We start from the raw sequence: 18,537 nt of genomic DNA, 5'->3' as shown, positions 1-18,537 counted from the left end.
TACCGAGCTGCTTATCACTCGTCTATACCACCCCGTCATCACCTATGGAAAGGGGGATCCTGCAGAAATGAGGGAGGAGTACGTGCTGCCGCGCACTTCGATGCCAGTTAGTACTAGCAAAGCAAAGGGCTTGCTCTATTGTAACGAGAGTCATTTACAAGTGGCTCTACACATTAAATGTTACATATAATAAGTTAGAAGAGAATGTGCGTAATGCGCACATGAATCTGCTTTCAAAATACCTAAATCAACAAAAATAATGCAGCATAGGCCTAAACAGTTTCCAGGTAGCGGTTAATACAACAACTGAGGACGCAGCTCATGAATCTACAGAAGGATCTTAGCAGTAGTATCTAATTCCCACACTGTAGTCTAGAGTTCGATTTTCTACCACACCTAATGTTTTTGTATGATCTCTTTGTCTTTCTTTTTTGAGGCAGTTTCCATCACAAGGGTTCCAAGACTGGGTTCTTCACGACCCAGAGGTTCCTCGAATGGAAATTTAGAGTTTTGCGAGCAGTAAAACGAATCTAATCCCATGTTCCTTTCAGTGCATTTTCACATTTGAGTGAATTTAAAAATCAAAGGCACCACATTCCCACTTCGGTAGTGTTCATGGAAAAGATCATTCTGGCAGGGGCAAGGGTCACTCGCGCCTGTTTCTAAACGAAAACTTCAGGTGACTTGAAAAGCGATAATCAGAGCTAACTTAGAAGAGGTGCGCTTCTCGGCTTTCATTACATCATGATTCTGTTAATTTGAGGGTTACAGTTTCAACTTTGTAGTTGTGATATGATGCTATATGAACATATTTTTACGAATTAAGGGGACTGGTAATGCAACATAATTGCACCATTGTACTATTTGCGATAAGCACATAATAGTGTTATTGTGTTGAAGGCTACCAAGTGGAATACATGTCTCTTGCTGTGAAATTGCCCATCAACACTATGGGAGCAGATGAAGTTGTTGCTGCAATGAAGAGCATACCAATCTATGTGGGCTGTGCCAAAACAGGCATGCTGCACTATAACACACGGAATAAGTGTTAATGCAAGAGTAACATCTATTTAGCTGTTCAGTATGCTTATGCTAGACGTATGTTAACATAAAACAAGACGACCAACAAAAAAATGTCAGACGGACTTCCATAATATCAGCGCCGGATCAGTCTAACATACCTGTAAAGAAATTTGGTGGTAGACGTAGGCCATACATTTAGTCACAACTTACGAACTAAGCCACCCTTACTATAAGAAGATGCTGTGTTTGCCTGAAAAAATGTGAAGTGGCGAAACTGTCTTGAAATTGTTGCGCCAGCTTGCCATGACGTTACATAGATTTTGACATCTGCTCGACCTTAATTGAATCTTTATCAGTAGAAATGGATACATCGCTTTCTAAAGGAGCCAATGACTCAATTCAGGAAATTTGAACAACTTTTAATGAATTACAATGGCCTAAATGTGAAAAAATGGGTTGCAATCTGTGATGTCACACTGACTGGGGTTCTGGTGTGAAATTAAAAAAAAGAAACTTTTATCATCATTTTCTCTGCTAATAATCACCGTAGTTGTTGCTGCAAAATCAATGCAACTAGTATTTGAAAGATACTTTTTATCATTCTGAGCTGAATCAGTATCTCTTTATTGTCCCTTTAGTGTCGCAAGGTAGGCTCCGCACTTGCTGTGCAATTTTGCGCATAAGGCACTTTTTCTGGAAACACATGCATTTGTCTTATTGGTACCTGGAAATTTAATGTTCGTCATTTTATTTAGCTTTCAGCTTCCTGCCCACATTTTTCTGAAGCGAAGGTCTGTTAGAAGAGCTGACTGTTCTGTTTGGTCACTTTATGACATCTTTAGAAACCTACATTTTCTTTTTCTATTGTGGGGGGGGGGGGGGTAAATAAGCTTCTAGTAGAAAAGTGTGTGTGGATAAAGCCAAGTATAGCGGGACAGCCAATTTCCGAATCAAAAGATTTGAATATTTTCACATTCCTGCTTGATCCACCATGCGTGCCTGGTGCTTTCCTTCTTTTTGAGCAAAGGATAGTATCGCTTGCATTTTGCTAGTAATGTAAAATCATGTGCTCAGTGCTCTATCCACCGTTGTGTCAATTTCACCAGTCCACGTTTCATGAAATCTGCTGCATTCATAAACAAATGAGATGCCTTGTGCCAAAGCTGTGCCAAAGACCGGTGAACAATGTATGTGACATGAGTATATGCAAAGGATGCTGTACTTGTGTGCGTTTCTCCACTCAGATGGTAGAGGGCTGCGACTGACATATTTAAAACTGCAACTGTTGACGTATACTGAGTAATATTCTGTCCATTTATCTGTGATCTTAGTGATAATGGCTGTTTTTGGCTACAGCTGCTTTATGCTTTATTACTACAGTCACCTACTGATACTTTGAATGTCAGTTCTATTAGACTTGCTTGATAATTTGGTCATCCAAGCACTACTCCATAGAGCCACTCTCCAGCCACTCCTTATACCTGCTTCATAAAGCCATATGCATGGTATGACGAATTTCGAAAGCCATATAGAAATTTCGCTACACATTTATAACACTTCCACGCATCATGTCGTAAAACTTGTAGCTGCAAGCAAATTGAAGCCTTCATTTTTAGGGTTATCATCCTCACCCTTGTCATTGCCAAATTATTTCTGACTTCCACATGCATTTCGAGTGCTTCAAGAAGATACGTTGACTTAGTGTCAAACTGTAATTTTCCACCACATAGTTTCTACAAAATAATGCACATTAGACCTACCAGTGTAGCTGCGACGACTCTGGATGGGATAGTGGCAGGTGACAAGCCATCGTAAGAAGGTTGCTGCGAATTAGGGGCCTTGACTGGTAATCAGGCCCAAGACTGTTTACTGATGACTGATTGCTTATTTGCGGGCAGCCTTCTGGTTGCATACAATTTGCCTGTGAATTAGTTTGTTTTGCTGTTTTGCTTTCTATTCTTTCTGCGTGTCCAGTTATATGTTTGCGTTTCTGTGCACTCCCCTCTGTTTCTGAAAATTGGTTGGCTGCTATATATATATATATATATATATATATATATATATAGTGTACACCCTTTTTCTATTGCAGCATCTGTGCTAGGTAGTTTTTTACCTCTGTGCTATGGCTTCGATGCTGTCGCAAAAGAGGCATACCTTTGTGCACTAAGCCCCATTTTGGAAAGCAGTATATGCACATTTTAGTTGGACTACTTTGTATCTTGCTTTGTATACTTTACATCAATTGCTTTGTTTACATGACAGCAAAATATTTGTATATACTAACTGTTTCTTTTTTGTACTTTCGTTTTTGCACTAGTGTTGCTATTAAGTAAGGGGGTGGAAATATTCCAATATTAGAATTCAAATCAGACTAGTTCCAGCCATTTTTGTTTTTTGATGCACTTCTTTAGAAGGGTGGTTTTTCTTTAGGAGTTTAAAAGTACAAGGGCTATGTTTTTTATGACTCGATCGGTCACAAAATGATAACCACAGTGAAAATCAAAACTTTTATTTAGAAGATTTAGCTACACTTTCCAGCTACTTCACTACATAGTCACCGCTCCGACTGAGACATTTGTCGCAGCGTGGTACCAACTTTCCTATACCCTCGTCATAGAAGGAAGCCGGCTGTGCTTTCAGTCTATTCCGTACACTGGTCTGCAGCTCGGTGATGCGGTGTCACAGGCTACTGCTGCCGCCGCCATGTTCACGAGTTCAACTCGACGGGGGTTACGCGATGCACGAGTTTGGCACGAGTTCGCCTGTCAATCAAAACCATAGGTCACACCCCGCGCGAGGCATGTAACTCTTGTGCGCGCCCACCCCGGTGGGGCCACGCCCAACTTATTTTTCGGCAACAGCAACGTGGTATGGAACTGAGTGGCATTAACAATCTTGACCGGCGAAATAAAACACGCACAACGCAATGTTTCGGTGATGACATAAAAAATGACATTATCAAAAAAAGAAAAAGCGTCGACTTTCGCTGGCTTATGCATATATCTTCTTGGGCTGTAATGGCCCCACAACACGGTTCATTGCCTGCATTGTGGCGACGTAGCGCACAGCAAATTATTATTGACTGGTCACTGCAGCTGCCTGCAAGGCATCGATGCACCGCGGTGGACGACGATCCTGAGCAGTACGTAGTGTTTTCCAACGACAACGTATCGCAGCTGTCATTTGAGATGGCTGCTCTGTCATCGGTGATGTATCGGAGCCACAGTGTCGCAAACACGTTCAGCGGTCATTTCATTGTTCAGCGTTCACGTTCAGTGTTCAGAAAACACGTTCAGCGCAAACAAGTTCAGTGCGATGGCATTTCTTCATCACAAGCACGGCACACTAAACAATTCCAACACCTTCCTGCGTTCGAAGTCTAATTTCCTAACTGCACACAAGAGCCCTCACCCGCCAAAATGCGATTGCTGCGCTGTCGTTCTGATATTAATCTGCGATCGCTGTTAGCTCAGCAGCAGAGGCAATCGGCAAGCACATTGGAGTGAACAACACACTCAAATTCTGCGTACATGCGCACGGAGGCACCTTCACTGGGCAAGCGGTGACAAGCGATGACTTGTGTCGCTGGGCAGCACGCTCTTCTTCGCAATGCATCGCGGAGGCTTCGCGCACGCAGATAAACTGGTGCATTTTCACTTTGCTGCGTCACTACGGATCCTACAATACCGCACAACAATTTTCCAGCGACAGCCGTTACCCCCGTCTCTATGGCTAGAGTGTCGTTTCAGTTGGTAAAGCGGCGGCCTTAAAAGCCGCCTCAGTGAAAGCAGCTGCGGTGAACAGCCATGCCGCAGCGCTGCGTTGCCATTCCCGTAATAGACAGGCAATGGACAGATCATTGTCATGACTGACTTTATGCGTCATTATCGCATCGATTTTATCGAGAATAGCACTGCAGCGCCCCTGGTGACTGCTAACCATATGAACTCCCTCGTGCGTGCGACGCTCTAGAATGTATCCGCTTGTAATCTTTCACCTCACTGTCGCCACTCACGGCAAAAGAGTGCACAATTTAATAATTCACTCGATGTCCGTTTGTCATCCCAAATTTATAGCACTGAAAACGAAAAACCGATAATTTAAGAAATAAAATGTTTGGTATTGTTGCATTTCAATGTATTCGATTGAGGGAAAGTGTAGGTGCAAGAATGCACCGCATGTGCCCTGTTCGCATTTGACAGAGGATAGAAAGATAATGCTCGAAAGATGAGGCACGCCCTTGACGCGCCCGAGAAAGGCGTGGCAAGCGGCTCACGGCAAGTATGCAGATAGACAGCGGGACAGTGACGGTATTGCTAAAGTGCGATATTACGTTGATAACAATACGCGGTGCTGGCACGTTTTGTGGCGCAGTCCTCTATGCTTGAAGCGCGTTAGCACTGTACTGCGCAGGGTGCGCTCATGCTGTCATACCCGGCTTTATCTCGACATTTATTTTTGCCTGCTGTTATTGCACATTCCTTGCTATCTCCGTTCACTGACTGCCATCGAGCAAACTCGGCTAAAACTCGTGCGACCGAGAAACTCGGCGCATCCTGCACAGCACCCCTTGTCTTATCTCTGCGACGAGCTGCTCATGTGATCCATGGCGCAGTACTGAGAGTAAACTCTGGAGGGCTGCCTTGGAGTCACAGAAGATTGACCATGAATGGGGTGGTTCCTCCAGAATGAAATGAAGAGCCGCACGGAGGGCTACCAGTTCAGCAGCTGTTGTTCATGAGACATGTGACGTCTTTAGCTGTATCTTGACGGATCTTGCTGGAATCACCCCTGCGGCAGCTGAACTTGTAGGTGTGACTGACCCATCGACATAAACATGTACGCGGCCACTGTGAACCTCATGTAAAAGTCCTAACGTGGCCTGTTTCAGGGCAAATGACGGCATGTGAGCTTTCTTCTGGGATTGTGAGGCGTATGTCAGGTTTGTGCAGGCACCATAACGGTGACGATGGTCTTGCTGCAGGCATGTAGTTCGATGGCAACGAGGTACGATTGGCAGCAATTATACGACTGAAAGTTGTGTGCGGCCTTTCTGTGGGTAAAGATTCAAGATGGTGGGAAGGTAGTCGGGCAACGTGCCGAATATGCGCCCTGAGAACGTCAGTGGCTAAGTACGTTGATATTGGGTGATCTCGCGCTATGACAATCGTTGCCGCCGTAAACGCACACTTTGGAAGACCGAGACACGTCCTTAGGGCTTGAGCTTGTAGTATCTGGAGTACACGCAGGTTTGTTTTGCAAGTGTTTCCTAGCACCGGGAGGCTGTATCTTGCGAAACCGAGGAACAAGGCATTATAAAGCTGCAGCATTGACCGCACCGATGTGCCCCATGATTTTCCACCGAGGAATTTGAGGAGGTGTGTTATGGTCGTTAACCTCTTCTTTAGGTATGAAAAGTGCGGGCTCCATGAAAGGTCGCGGTCGATAATTACCCCTAAAAAGCGGTGTTTCCGCGCGTTTGCAATTGTTTGCCCATTGACACTTACAGAGTAACGCCGCATTGCCTTCCGAGTGAATGTAACAAGGCAGCATTTCTCTGAAGGCAGCTGCGAAACGAGCAGAAAAACTTGCTCCGACTCCGCCATTGGAATTCAACATTAGTTGTTATCGTGCGACAGCGTTCGCCGACGAGCGTGGCGTCCGACGAAAGGACGAGCACTCTACGCCCAAAGCGTTCGTCGGCCTCCAAAGAAAGTATGTTCTGTGCAGGGATGCGATTGCGACACCAGTATGGCTGACCTTTTCCTGCATCGATTTCCGCGCTGAAAGCTCGGAACGCCCATCGAGTCGAATGGCGGGGCATTTGAATATACAGCTGTAATGGCAGGCCTCCGAAAATAAATTTCGCGCCTTTGAGAATAAAATGACGTGACTTCTGTTTTAACGATATGACGTCACATTATTTTTTCATCCACCGGAACTGTTCCCTCCTCACACAGATGGCGCTAAGCCCCATGAAGCGCCGATGAACCGCCATGTTTTGAATGTATGGGCTTGTATGGAACCTTCGCTACCAGGTATATTTACCTTGACTGAACTCCGAGGCAGAATGTAGGCTCAAAACGAACATGCATGCATTGAACGGGGCGCTCCATCCGCCTCACTGGAGGCAGAAACACCGGCCATGTCGCGTTGAATGACTTCAGTCCGTCTCAAAGAGGCGTTTACAACGTACTAAACGTCACGTGAAACTAAGTCGACCACGCCAGCACTGAAACAACCACCAGACCATCAGCAACTACAGTCGAACGTACATCTGGCATATTACACAACGCATTTGCCCAAGCTAGTATGGCGGTGGAACAAACCTACTCGTAGATGCAGCCACTGCCTGCGATTAATGGTGGCCCATATGTAAAAGAACCATCAATCGCTGTCGCGCTTTGTTGCCGACTCGTTAACCTCTTCTTTAGGTATGAAACGTGCGGGCTCCATGATAGGTCGCGGTCGATAATTACCCCTAAAAAGCGGTGTTTCCGCGCGTTTGCAATTGTTTGCCCATTGACACTTACAGAGTAAGGCCTCATTGCTTTCCGAGTGAATGTAACAAGGCAGCATTTCTCTGAAGGCAGCTTTAAGTTCTGTTTTCGTAAATACAGTGATGTTAAAGTAGCTGCCTTTTGTAGCCTTGCTCGTACCTGCAGTCGTGTTACAGCAGACGCCCAGATGCAGATATCGTCAGCATAGATTGATACTCCAATTGTGTTGGGCAAGCATCTGACAAGGCCAACGAGCACTAAGTTTAATAGTGTCGGGCTCAACACCCCACCTTGTGGTACTCCACGGAATGTTTGGTGGTGGGTCGTGGCGCAATCCTCGGTCATCACGAAGAAATGTCTGTCGGTCAGATAGCTGCATAGCCACTGAAAAGGACGGCCACCAATTACGGCTTCAATCAGAGCCTCTATAACGGCATAATGTGCTACGTTATCATAGGCGCCTTTTATGTCACGGAACAATGCCGCAGTGAGTCGTTTCAGACGTTTTTGATGTTGAAAAAATGTGGCCAAATCGATGACATTATCTATGGATGAGCGCCCACGTCGGAAGCCAGCCATAGCATCTGGGTACACATTGCAATTCTCCAGGTACCATTCCAGGCGCGTCAAAACCATTCTTTCCATTATTTTTCCGATGCAGCTGGCCAGAGCAATGGGGCGGCACGATGACAAATCTAACAGTGATTTACCTGGTTTGAGAAGTGGTACCAAGCGGCTGCATTTCCATTCAAGTGGAACCACACCGTTGCTCCAAGACTCGTTGTAATGGTTTAGCAGCATGAGTTGCGGCTTCTGGCCAAGATTGCCGAGCGCCGTATAGGTAACGCCGTCTGGCCCAGGTGACGAAGAGCACCTGCAAGTCGCCAGGGCCGCTTCAAGCTCCTCAATCCAAAACATGACATCCATCCGGGAGTGCCGAGGCGCAGGAGTAACGCATGGTGTAAGTGCACATTGGGGCTGCAAGCCAGCCAGTCTTGAACAAAATTCTTCAGCAATCTCAATCTCTCTGCAACCTTGGTGTAAAGCGAGAGATTTGAAAGGAACAGGCTGCTGCGGTGATACGCGAAGTCCACGCACGGTCCTTCATATCTGAGATAAGCGCTGACGTGGATCCAATGACTCACAGAATCGTTTCTATTTTTGAGAAAGGAGCGCATCGATGCGCCGCTGAATCTTCTTTTCCATTCGCCTTGCCTCTCTGAGATCGTGGATGGATTTAGTTTTTCTGTATCTTCTTTCAGCCCGCCGGGGAATCGCTCGTAATCGCTGCAATTCGGCTTCAAATTCTTCATATTTCGGGAAAGGCTGAAACCCGCGCGTAGTCTCTTTCATGGCTTTTGGAATTTCGTGTTCCAGACAAGAATGTTTTTCTTCCGGACATACTTCCTCCATGTGTGACCGAAACGCTGACCAGTCAATTTGTTGGAGGGTCGTGGAGGAGTATTTAAATAGTCCCTTGATCTTCAGATACGTGGGAATATGGTCGCCACCCCGCAGGGGCGTCTGCGTAAGCAGGCGTTTGGTGTGTTGCGACACCACGTACCCGAGCACATGAGGGTCGGACCCTCCCGCGTCTAACCGTGCGCGGCTTAGCCGTGTCCGGGGAAAAGGGGATCCTGGGAGTTGAGCCGAAGCCGGGTGTTTGGACCTTTATGGCCCCTCGGCAGAGGCAACACACTCCTTTGGCCTCTGCTTCACGTAGACGGCACCCCCGGACTGACCCACCCGGGGGAAATCGGTGGTCGCCTTTTCCTATCCCCCTCTCTGCCCTTTTTCTTTCCTATCTCCTTTCTTTACTGTCCTGTCTCCTATTCTCTTCTGTTACTTCCACGTTTTCATAGGCGGCTCGGGTTAACCTTGTGTATGTGCCCTCTCTTGGGTATCTTATATTGGGTTATAGCAGCAATGCACGGCTGGCGTCTGCAGCCTTACACCTTAAGTGCTGCAGCGTCCCCTAGTTGGGCTCCGTGGTGGGTGGCCGCCATTGCCGCCGAAATAAACCGAACTAATATGGGAACACCTGCATTTCCCCGTCTACTTGATCGTAACCCTCACAAGAGGGGGCGCACCGATGAAATATTAAACCTATTCAGACCGAAAGAAATTTTTCCCCGATACCAAGTTGTGCACAGTGAGAAAACTGAAAAACCAGCTCGAACCGTATCCCCTTTTCTTGTTGCGAAAGGCTTGACTGACGCCCTTGGCCCAGGTTACAAGGTCACCAAAATGGCGAGCGGGGACCTCCTGCTTGAGATCCGTGACAAAGCGCAGCACAATAAATTGAACAACCTTGTGGCATTTGGAGACATACCTGTTACCGTCTCACCTCATCGGTCTATGAACACAGCACGTGGAGTAGTGTCTGATGCAGATCTAATCGACTTGTCCGAAACCGAACTATTGGAAGGCTGGAAAGAACAAAACGTAACAAACGTACAGCGCATCATTATCAGAAGAGAAAATAAGGAAATTCCCACTAAACACCTGATCCTGACTTTTGCCACTTGCGATCTGCCAGAAACCATAGAAACCGGATACACAAAGTTAGCTGTCAGGCCATACATCCCCAATCCCAGAAGATGCTTCCAATGTCAAAGATTTGGCCACGGCTCGCAGAGCTGCCGTGGTAGACTAACATGTGCGAAATGTGGAACGCAAGGTCATTCCTCAGACAACTGTGAAGCGGCACCTCACTGTGTAAACTGTGATGGTGAGCATCCAGCTTACTCCCGGTCTTGTCCGAATTGGAAAAAAGAAAAAGAAATTATCACTCTCAAAGTTCGTGAGAACATCTCCTTCAAGGAAGCACGTAAAAGGTGCTTGCCATTCCACAGCACAACATATGCCGAGGCGACGCGTCAGGGGGCAACGTCGCACCGGCTTCCGCCACCTGCCCGGCCCGCGCGCAGCGAGCCGCCGGCTGTGGCAGCCGCCCCTATGGTGGGAGCAGCCAAGGCTGCCTTGCCATCACCGAACTTGGCCACACCAGTGGCCCCTGCTAGCTCTGGCAGCAGCCAGGATAGCACGGAGGCTAAGGAGGTACCGTCAACCTCCGCACTGGTGGGGACAAAGGCTTCGTCTTCCGAGGCGAAGCCAAACCGACGCACACATCGCTCGTTAGAGCGAGTGTCCAACGCCTCGCAAGAGGCAATGGACACAACTTCTCAGACGGCACATGGAGTGCCTAGGGAGCGGCGACTCTCCCAAGAACGCTCCAAAAAAGACAAGACACCAGTTACAGCGCCTGTAAAAGGCTCTGTAAAATAGGCTGTACACACCCCTTGAAACACACAGCACCTTTTATTTTCCTCCAACATGAATAAAATAATGCAGTGGAATGTTAGGGGATTAATCCACAACCTAGACGATATCCAAGAATTTCTCAGTAAATTTAATCCAAAGGTGCTGTGTGTTCAAGAAACACATCTAAACTCCAGAAACACCAACTTCCTACGTCAGAATATTGTTTTCCGAAAAGATCGCGAGGATTATGCCGCATCATCTGGTGGTGTGGCCATCATACTCGACAGAAGTGTAGCCTGTCAGCAACTTCCACTTAATACGGCACTTGAGGCGGTAGCCGTTCGTGCTGTACTTCTGGGTAAACTCGTTACTATTTGCTCGCTCTACATACCCCCACATTAACCTTTACACAAACATGAATTTCAGTCACTAATAGATGAATTACCAGAACCTTACCTAGTTCTTGGCGATTTCAATGCACACAGCAGCTTGTGGGGCGACACGCGTATCGATGCGCGAGGACGCCTAATCGAACAATTTCTTTTCTCCTCTGGTGCGTGTCTCCTGAATAAGAAGGAACCCACCTACTACAATCTCGCAAACAAAACGTTTTCTTCCATTGATCTCAGTGTAGCTTCCCCGTCTATATTTGCTGAACTTAAATGGGAAGTTATAAAAAATCCTTACGGGAGTGACCACTTCCCGATACTGCTGAGATCACCACTACAAAACGAACCTCCACCACAGGCACCCCGCTGGAAGTTGGATATGGCAGATTGGGAGAAATTCCAAAGTCTTACAAGTAGTATCTCGTGGTCTGAAATATCTTCGCTGGGAATTGATGCTGCTGTCGAGTATTTTACATGTTTTATCATTGATGCCGCTTCTGAATGTATACCTGAAATAAGTGGTGAGACATGCAAACGCCGTCTCCCATGGTGGAACGAGGAATGTCGGAACGCTCGTAGGAAACAGAACAAAGCGTGGGGGTTGCTACGCGACTCCCCAACTGCGGAGAATCTTGTCAATTTTAAGAAGATAAAATCGCAGGGGAGAAGAACACGTCGACAGGCCAGGAGAGAGAGTTGGGAGAAGTTTTTATCAGGCATCAACTCGTATACAGACGAGGGCAGAGTCTGGAAGAAAGTTAATAAGATAAAAGGGCTACAAACTTATTCACTCCCGTTGGTAAACACACAAGGCGACAGTCTGGAAGACCAAGCTAACTGCCTGGGAGCACATTTTGAACATGTGGCAAGCTCATCCCATTATTCGCCAACATTTAAAAGACACAAGGCTACCATAGAAAAACAGAAAATAGAAAGAAAATGCACCGGAGACGAGGCATACAACCAGCCATTCTGCATCGCTGAGCTCTATGCGTCGCTTAGTTGTTGCAACAAGTCTGCCCCAGGCACTGATCGCATAGTTTATGAAATGCTAAAACACCTTCCCCATGAAACAAAGAAAACTCTCCTCTGCCTTTACAATGCTATATGGTCCTCCGGCAAGATCCCCGCCGCCTGGAAAGAGGCCATTGTCGTCCCTATACTGAAGCAGGGCAAGGACCCATCGTCTGTTTCGAGTTACCGGCCTATAGCACTAACAAGCTGTCTCTGCAAACTGTTCGAAAAATTGATAAACCGCCGACTAATACATTTCCTCGAATCAAACAAACTGCTTGACCCGTACCAATGCGGGTTTCGAGAGGGTCGATCCACCGCCGACCACTTGATACGTATTGAAACGCAAATTCGTGAAGCTTTTGTCCATAAGCAGTTCTTTCTGTCTGTATTCCTTGATATGGAAAAAGCCTACGACACCACGTGGCGGTTTGGAATACTAAGAGACCTCTCACACGTTGGTATACGTGGTAACATGTTAAATGTCATAGAAAGTTATTTATCTAATCGCACATTCCGTGTTCGTGTGGGAAATGCTGTATCAAGACCATTTGTGCAGGAAACTGGAGTGCCACAGGGCGGGGTGTTGAGTTGCACTCTCTTTATCGTAAAAATGAGTTCTTTGCGTCTGTATATCCCAAGAAACATGTTTTACTCTGCATACGTGGATGATGTACAGTTAGGTTTCGCCTCGTGCAATCTTGCAGTCTGTGAGCGGCAGATTCAGCTTGGTCTGAACAAAGTGTCTAAGTGGGCAGACGAGAATGGATTTAGCCTTAACCCACAAAAGACCACCTGCGTCCTGTTCTCCAGGAAGAGGGGTCTGCACCCCGATCCTGACATTGAGTTGCAGGGACAACGTGTGGCCGTAAAAACAGAACACAAATTTTTAGGTGTGATTCTAGATACGAAACTTACATTTGTGGCACACATACAGTATATAAGGAACAAGTGCATGAAAACAATGAATATTCTAAAAGTGTTGTCACGCACCGTTTGGGGTAGTGACACAAAGTGCCTTTTAAATCTGTATAAGAGCCTCATACTCACACGACTAGATTATGGCGCCATAGTGTACCATTCCGCTACGCCAAGCGCCCTAAAGATGCTGGATCCTGTACACCATCTAGGCATCCGCCTAGCCACTGGTGCCTTCAGGACAAGTCCTGTGTCAAGCTTGTACGTAGAAGCGGACGTGTGGTCGCTTGACATGCAACGTTCATACTTAAGCCTTACCTATTTCCTGGAAGTAAATTCGAACTCGGAACATCCGTCCTTCTCAATCATAAATGATATGACCAGTGCCACACTCTTTAATAACCGGCCGACAGTAAGAGAACCCTTCTCACTACGTATAAGAAAAATTAGCGCAGAAATGGATATCCCACTACTTGAAAATAATTTGATGGCCCCAGCAAATCCAGTGCCACCGTGGCAGTGGCAACTCATAGAGTGTGATACTTCGTTTGTAGAGGTCACAAAAGACGCTCCAGAGGTACATATCCAGATGCATTTTCTAGAAATCCAGTTCAAGTACTCGTCCTGCACTCAGTTTTACACTGACGCTTCCAAGTCACATGCAGGAGTTTCTTATGCAGTAGTCGGCCCATCGTTCTCCGAGTCCGATGTACTGCACCCGGAAACAAGCATTTTTACGGCTGAAGCCTATGCACTTTTATCAGCCGTGAAGAATATAGGCAAGTCAAAACTCAAACGATCAATAATATTTACAGACTCCCTAAGCGTTGTGAAAGCTATCATGACTCTACATAGACACAAAAACCCTGTACTCATTGAACTGTATTCTGCTCTGTGCAAAGCATACATGTCTAACCAGCATATTATTTTGTGCTGGGTGCCTGGCCATAGAGGCATCGAGGGCAATGTTCTGGCTGATCAAATGGCCTCATCAACTACATCGCGAGCCCTTAACCCTACCGCTTCTATCCCTTCCGCAGACCTCAAGCCCTACTTGAGAAAGAAACTTCGAAGCCATTGGCAGCGCTTGTGGGATGCCGAAACCAACAATAAGCTCCACTTAGTTAAGCCACAGATAGGTCCCTGGCATCCCGTTACGAAAATACGAAGAACTAATGTCCTATTCTCTCGTTTGAGAATAGGACATACATACGGCACCCACAATTTTCTTTTAACTGGAAATGACCCACCAACCTGTGGTAGATGTGGAGAGAGGCTTACCGTGCTTCACGCCCTCGTGGAGTGCAGAGAAGCCGAAATAGAGAGAAAAAGGCACTTTCCTCTAGCGTACCGGTACTGTCTCCCTCTCCATCCCGCTATGTTTCTGGGTGACAAACCCCTCTTTAACACCAAAGCTGTCCTGGGCTTTCTTAGCGATGTTATATTGCATGTTATTTGCCCAATAGTTTCATAGCGCATCCTCTCTCCAGAGGATGCCGCTGCGATAGTAGTTTTGTATAGCACGAGTCTCCAGGCCCTTGCATTTCAAAGGGCCTGTCAAGGCAGTAGTGCTGTTTGAAAAGACTTATCAGTGATAAATTCTCATTTATCATGATTATCTTGCAAATTGTTCTTTCGTCTCATAGTGCACCTCATTAGCCATTGCCATAATTTTATTACATATATATTTTACGCATTTTACAGCGATTGTTTTTAGGCCCTTTTACAGCCACGACACATCTATCTTTCGCAATTCATTGCTCCATTGTCAACCTATTAACACTGGCCTGGCGCTCTTTGGCCATACCTGGCCCTTGCGCCATTAAACACCATTCATCATCATCATCATATGGTCGCTGCCATGTGATTCGATGTCTGAGAACCATTGCACTTTTCTTTCAAGACGCCGAGAGATCAGGGTCAAGTCTAGCCAGCTGCTGTATGTAATCCCTCTTAAATATGTTGGACTACCATCGTTGAGGCAATAGAGGTCGTGCTGTGTTGCAATAGATACAAGCCTCTTTCCCCTAGAGTCTATCTTCAAACTCCCCCAAAGCGGATGGTGAGCATTAAAATCTCCGGTGAGGATCGTAGGGCCGGGTGTCGTGGATAACACGTCGTGCAGTCGTTTAGAGTCGAAGCGACTTGAAGGAGCAATGCAGGATGCAGGCAGCGACGAGATTGAACGTAAGCTCCTTTTTCTTTATGATTAAACGAACGTACTGGTATCGTGAGGTGGGATTGGGTGCAACACTTATGTCAGTTCACATCTAATATATACAATGACCTTGCCCACACCACCACAGGTAGAGGACATGAATGCTTCATATCCAGAAATGTAGATGACATTTTGTACGTTCGGTTCACAAATTACGAAGATGGGAAAACGGTTTTCGAAAACAAAGTGTCTAAAATCTGAAATTCTTGATTTCAGGCCCCGGGCATTCCACTGCAATAGAGAGGCTTTCTTGACTTCCTTGTGGAATGGCAGCGAGGAGCAGGCCATAGTGCTATACGAAGCTTTCAAGCACTGGAGTCAACGTGTCCAGTACTTGCAGAGTGCTGCGAGCAGCCGGAGTATCCATGCTTGTCAGTGGTAGACGCATGACATTCGTGAGCGACTTCAGCATAGCAATCACTTGCGAATCCTTGTCTCGCATGTGGTCAACTGCCGCGACGTTGGATTGCAAGTGGCGAGTCATGTGCTGTGGCTCTGGTGTTTGGCATGTATTCGGCAGCGCTAGCCACTCCTCACTGGAAGAGGTATCAACAGCATGGCTGCTTTTTCCGCTGACATTCGTGCTCTTATTGGAGACAGATGGAGCAGGAAGCGGCCCTGCAGGACGAGTCATCTCCCTCGAACCTGAAGAGGATTTCGTGGACTTTCCTTTTCGGGAGCGATGTCGCCTTATTGCAGCAGAAGCATCTCTGTGAGATGATCCGTCTGTGGCCATTTTCCTCAAAATTTTCTGCTCTTTCTTTAGGCGTGGGCAGTCTTTTGAGGATGCAGCGTGCGATCCTTGACAATTTGTGTACTTGAGCTCCGTTGCACGGCAGGTGTCAGCGTCGTGTTGTTCGGAACATCGTGGGCATACCGTTGAATTTCGGCAGACAGCAGTCACGTGTCCAAGTCTTTGACATCTTCTGCATTGAAGTGGTTTTGGTACGAAAGTGCCCGACCTTTACGTGTGATGGTAGGCAGTCACCTTTAAAGTCGAGCTTTACAGAGCTCGAGTTGCCAAGGCGCCGAGCTTGCAGTAAGGTAATACCATCTGTCGCAGGTTTCATTAAAATTGGCAGGTCGCTGTCGCTAATCGATGTATCAATATCGTAAACCACACCAGCCGTGGTTTCGTAGTCCTGCGGAACGACGTAGTGGACATTAATGTTGCCCAGGAGCTTTACGGCCATCAAAGCATTGATTGCGCTTCGGTTGCGAACATCAAGAGCCAGGACATTATTTCGATTATTAATACTGATATCTTTAATCTCTCCTGGGACAAGAGCCTCCAGAGAAACGGAAACCACTTGTCGATTAAGGCGGTTGAGGTTGTCCACTGGCCTGTCAGACATAAAGAGAAGTGTGTGCGCCGATGGCCTTCGCTGTGGAAGGACAGTTGACTTACTTGAAGATTGTTCGCCGATGTTTCTTCTCTTGGCCTTCCGGTGTACCACTCTCTCGAAGCCTTCATCATCTGAGGCTTCATCGCTTGAGCAGGAGTACAACACAGTGTCCTCACTGCCAGCTTGACTTGGAGGGCAGTTTCTCTTCCTCGGGCCAGTTCCTGCCGTGGCAGTCACGTCCCGTCGGCGTTCTGTTGACTCCACTTCCATTGCCGTAGCAATGGGAGCGGCGTCTCCCGTTAAACCGCGGGTAATAACCGAAAATACTGCGGCGCGAAGGAACATTGATCTGTACAAGAATCACTTCCAGAGTGAATTGAAAAACTCTGACACTACCTGATGGCGCGGCGCGAAAAGCTAACCATAAAAGTTTTCGTGTATATGGCCCATCAAATGCAAGCCCGAAGCATCTGAGCAGCAATCGTTGGAGCATTTGAGTCTGTCAGTGGTATGGTTATCGCGTATTTCAAATCGGCGAAGCGGTGCCTGTTTACGTTGAGCTGCCTGTATAGGGCCGATGACGAAGTTAAACACAGCGATCACTGCGGCTGGTAAGCCGCCATGACGATACCAGGAATCTGGGACATCGCCGAACAGCGCCTCTAGGGGCCGCCTCTGAAAACAGGCGCATTTTCTATGGGAGAGCGTCGTTTTTCCCAAATAACTAATCATAGAAGACCTATTTCAAAATATTACCGTGGAAATAGGCTGTAGGAGCTTAGCCCGACATCTCATGGAAGCGGTACCATTAGTTACGACGGAAAACCCGTTCCAAATTGCGGGCGAAGTTCGAAGTATGGGAGTCTATGGAAAAGGCCAAATTTTGGAGGGTTTTTTGGCCAGTAAAAAGCAATTTGCGATGAGCCTATTGCATCGATCGACATATTACCGGGGGTTTATCAACTTCAATGACTCAGCTTGCAGGTAGTTGCAGCAGCAGCTCTTGAAATGGCAAAAAAGTCGTTCCAAAATCGCAGTTCTCATAACAAGATCGCAGAATTTATTTTGGTACGTATATAAACCTAGTTTTTGCCTCCGGTAGCACGTCGAACCGATAGCCGAGCGTTCTGCGTGACCACAGATTAGGATCGCTGATACCACGATTGTGAGTTCGCAGGTTCGAAGCCAGCGGCGCCGCTATTATTTTATCACTTTGTCGCTGCTTAGTTTGACGGTTTCCCGCCAGATGACATATTCCCAAATGCAGGTCATTTAGTTACTGTTCTTGTTTCGTTTCTTTCTACTGTACCAACATCTTCCTAAAAAAATTGCTGGCTGGTTTCTTGAACATGCGAACGTGCTTCCAAATTTCTTTTGCACTTTAGGTGTAATGTATTTGAGACAATAAACCCAGGTTACGTGTTTTGAAAGTTCATTTCTTTCTTAAGGCAAACATTTATGAAGACATTACTAAGAAATATTTTTGCGTCTTCAGTTATGTCATGGAAACAGCGTGTTTGTGCGATTCTTGTGCAGCTTGAAACGTACCACAAACATAAACAGTGTCCAGTGTGTGCAATTAAAAGACACAGAAGTAGAAAACTTGGCTGCAGCCCCAGACGTAGTATTCTTACAAATGAATACAGAAGCTATTTGACTCAGTATATTTGCGTTATATCAAAGCAGAATTTTTGCGTGCCGGATCTTCAGTACAAATGAAGGCTGTCCGAATTATTTCACAAGCTTTTTTGCTTAGTACAAACCGACACCTCGAAACATAAACAATCTATCCTCAATGTGCAGCGCACGTGTCTTTTCATTTGAGCCATTCCCATATGCCTCTACGAAATTCCAGAAATACTAAA

The sequence above is a fragment of the Dermacentor silvarum genome, chromosome 1, assembly GCF_013339745.2.
Source record: "Dermacentor silvarum isolate Dsil-2018 chromosome 1, BIME_Dsil_1.4, whole genome shotgun sequence".
Lineage (NCBI taxonomy): Eukaryota > Metazoa > Arthropoda > Arachnida > Ixodida > Ixodidae > Dermacentor > Dermacentor silvarum.
This window is presented reverse-complemented; position numbering follows the sequence as displayed.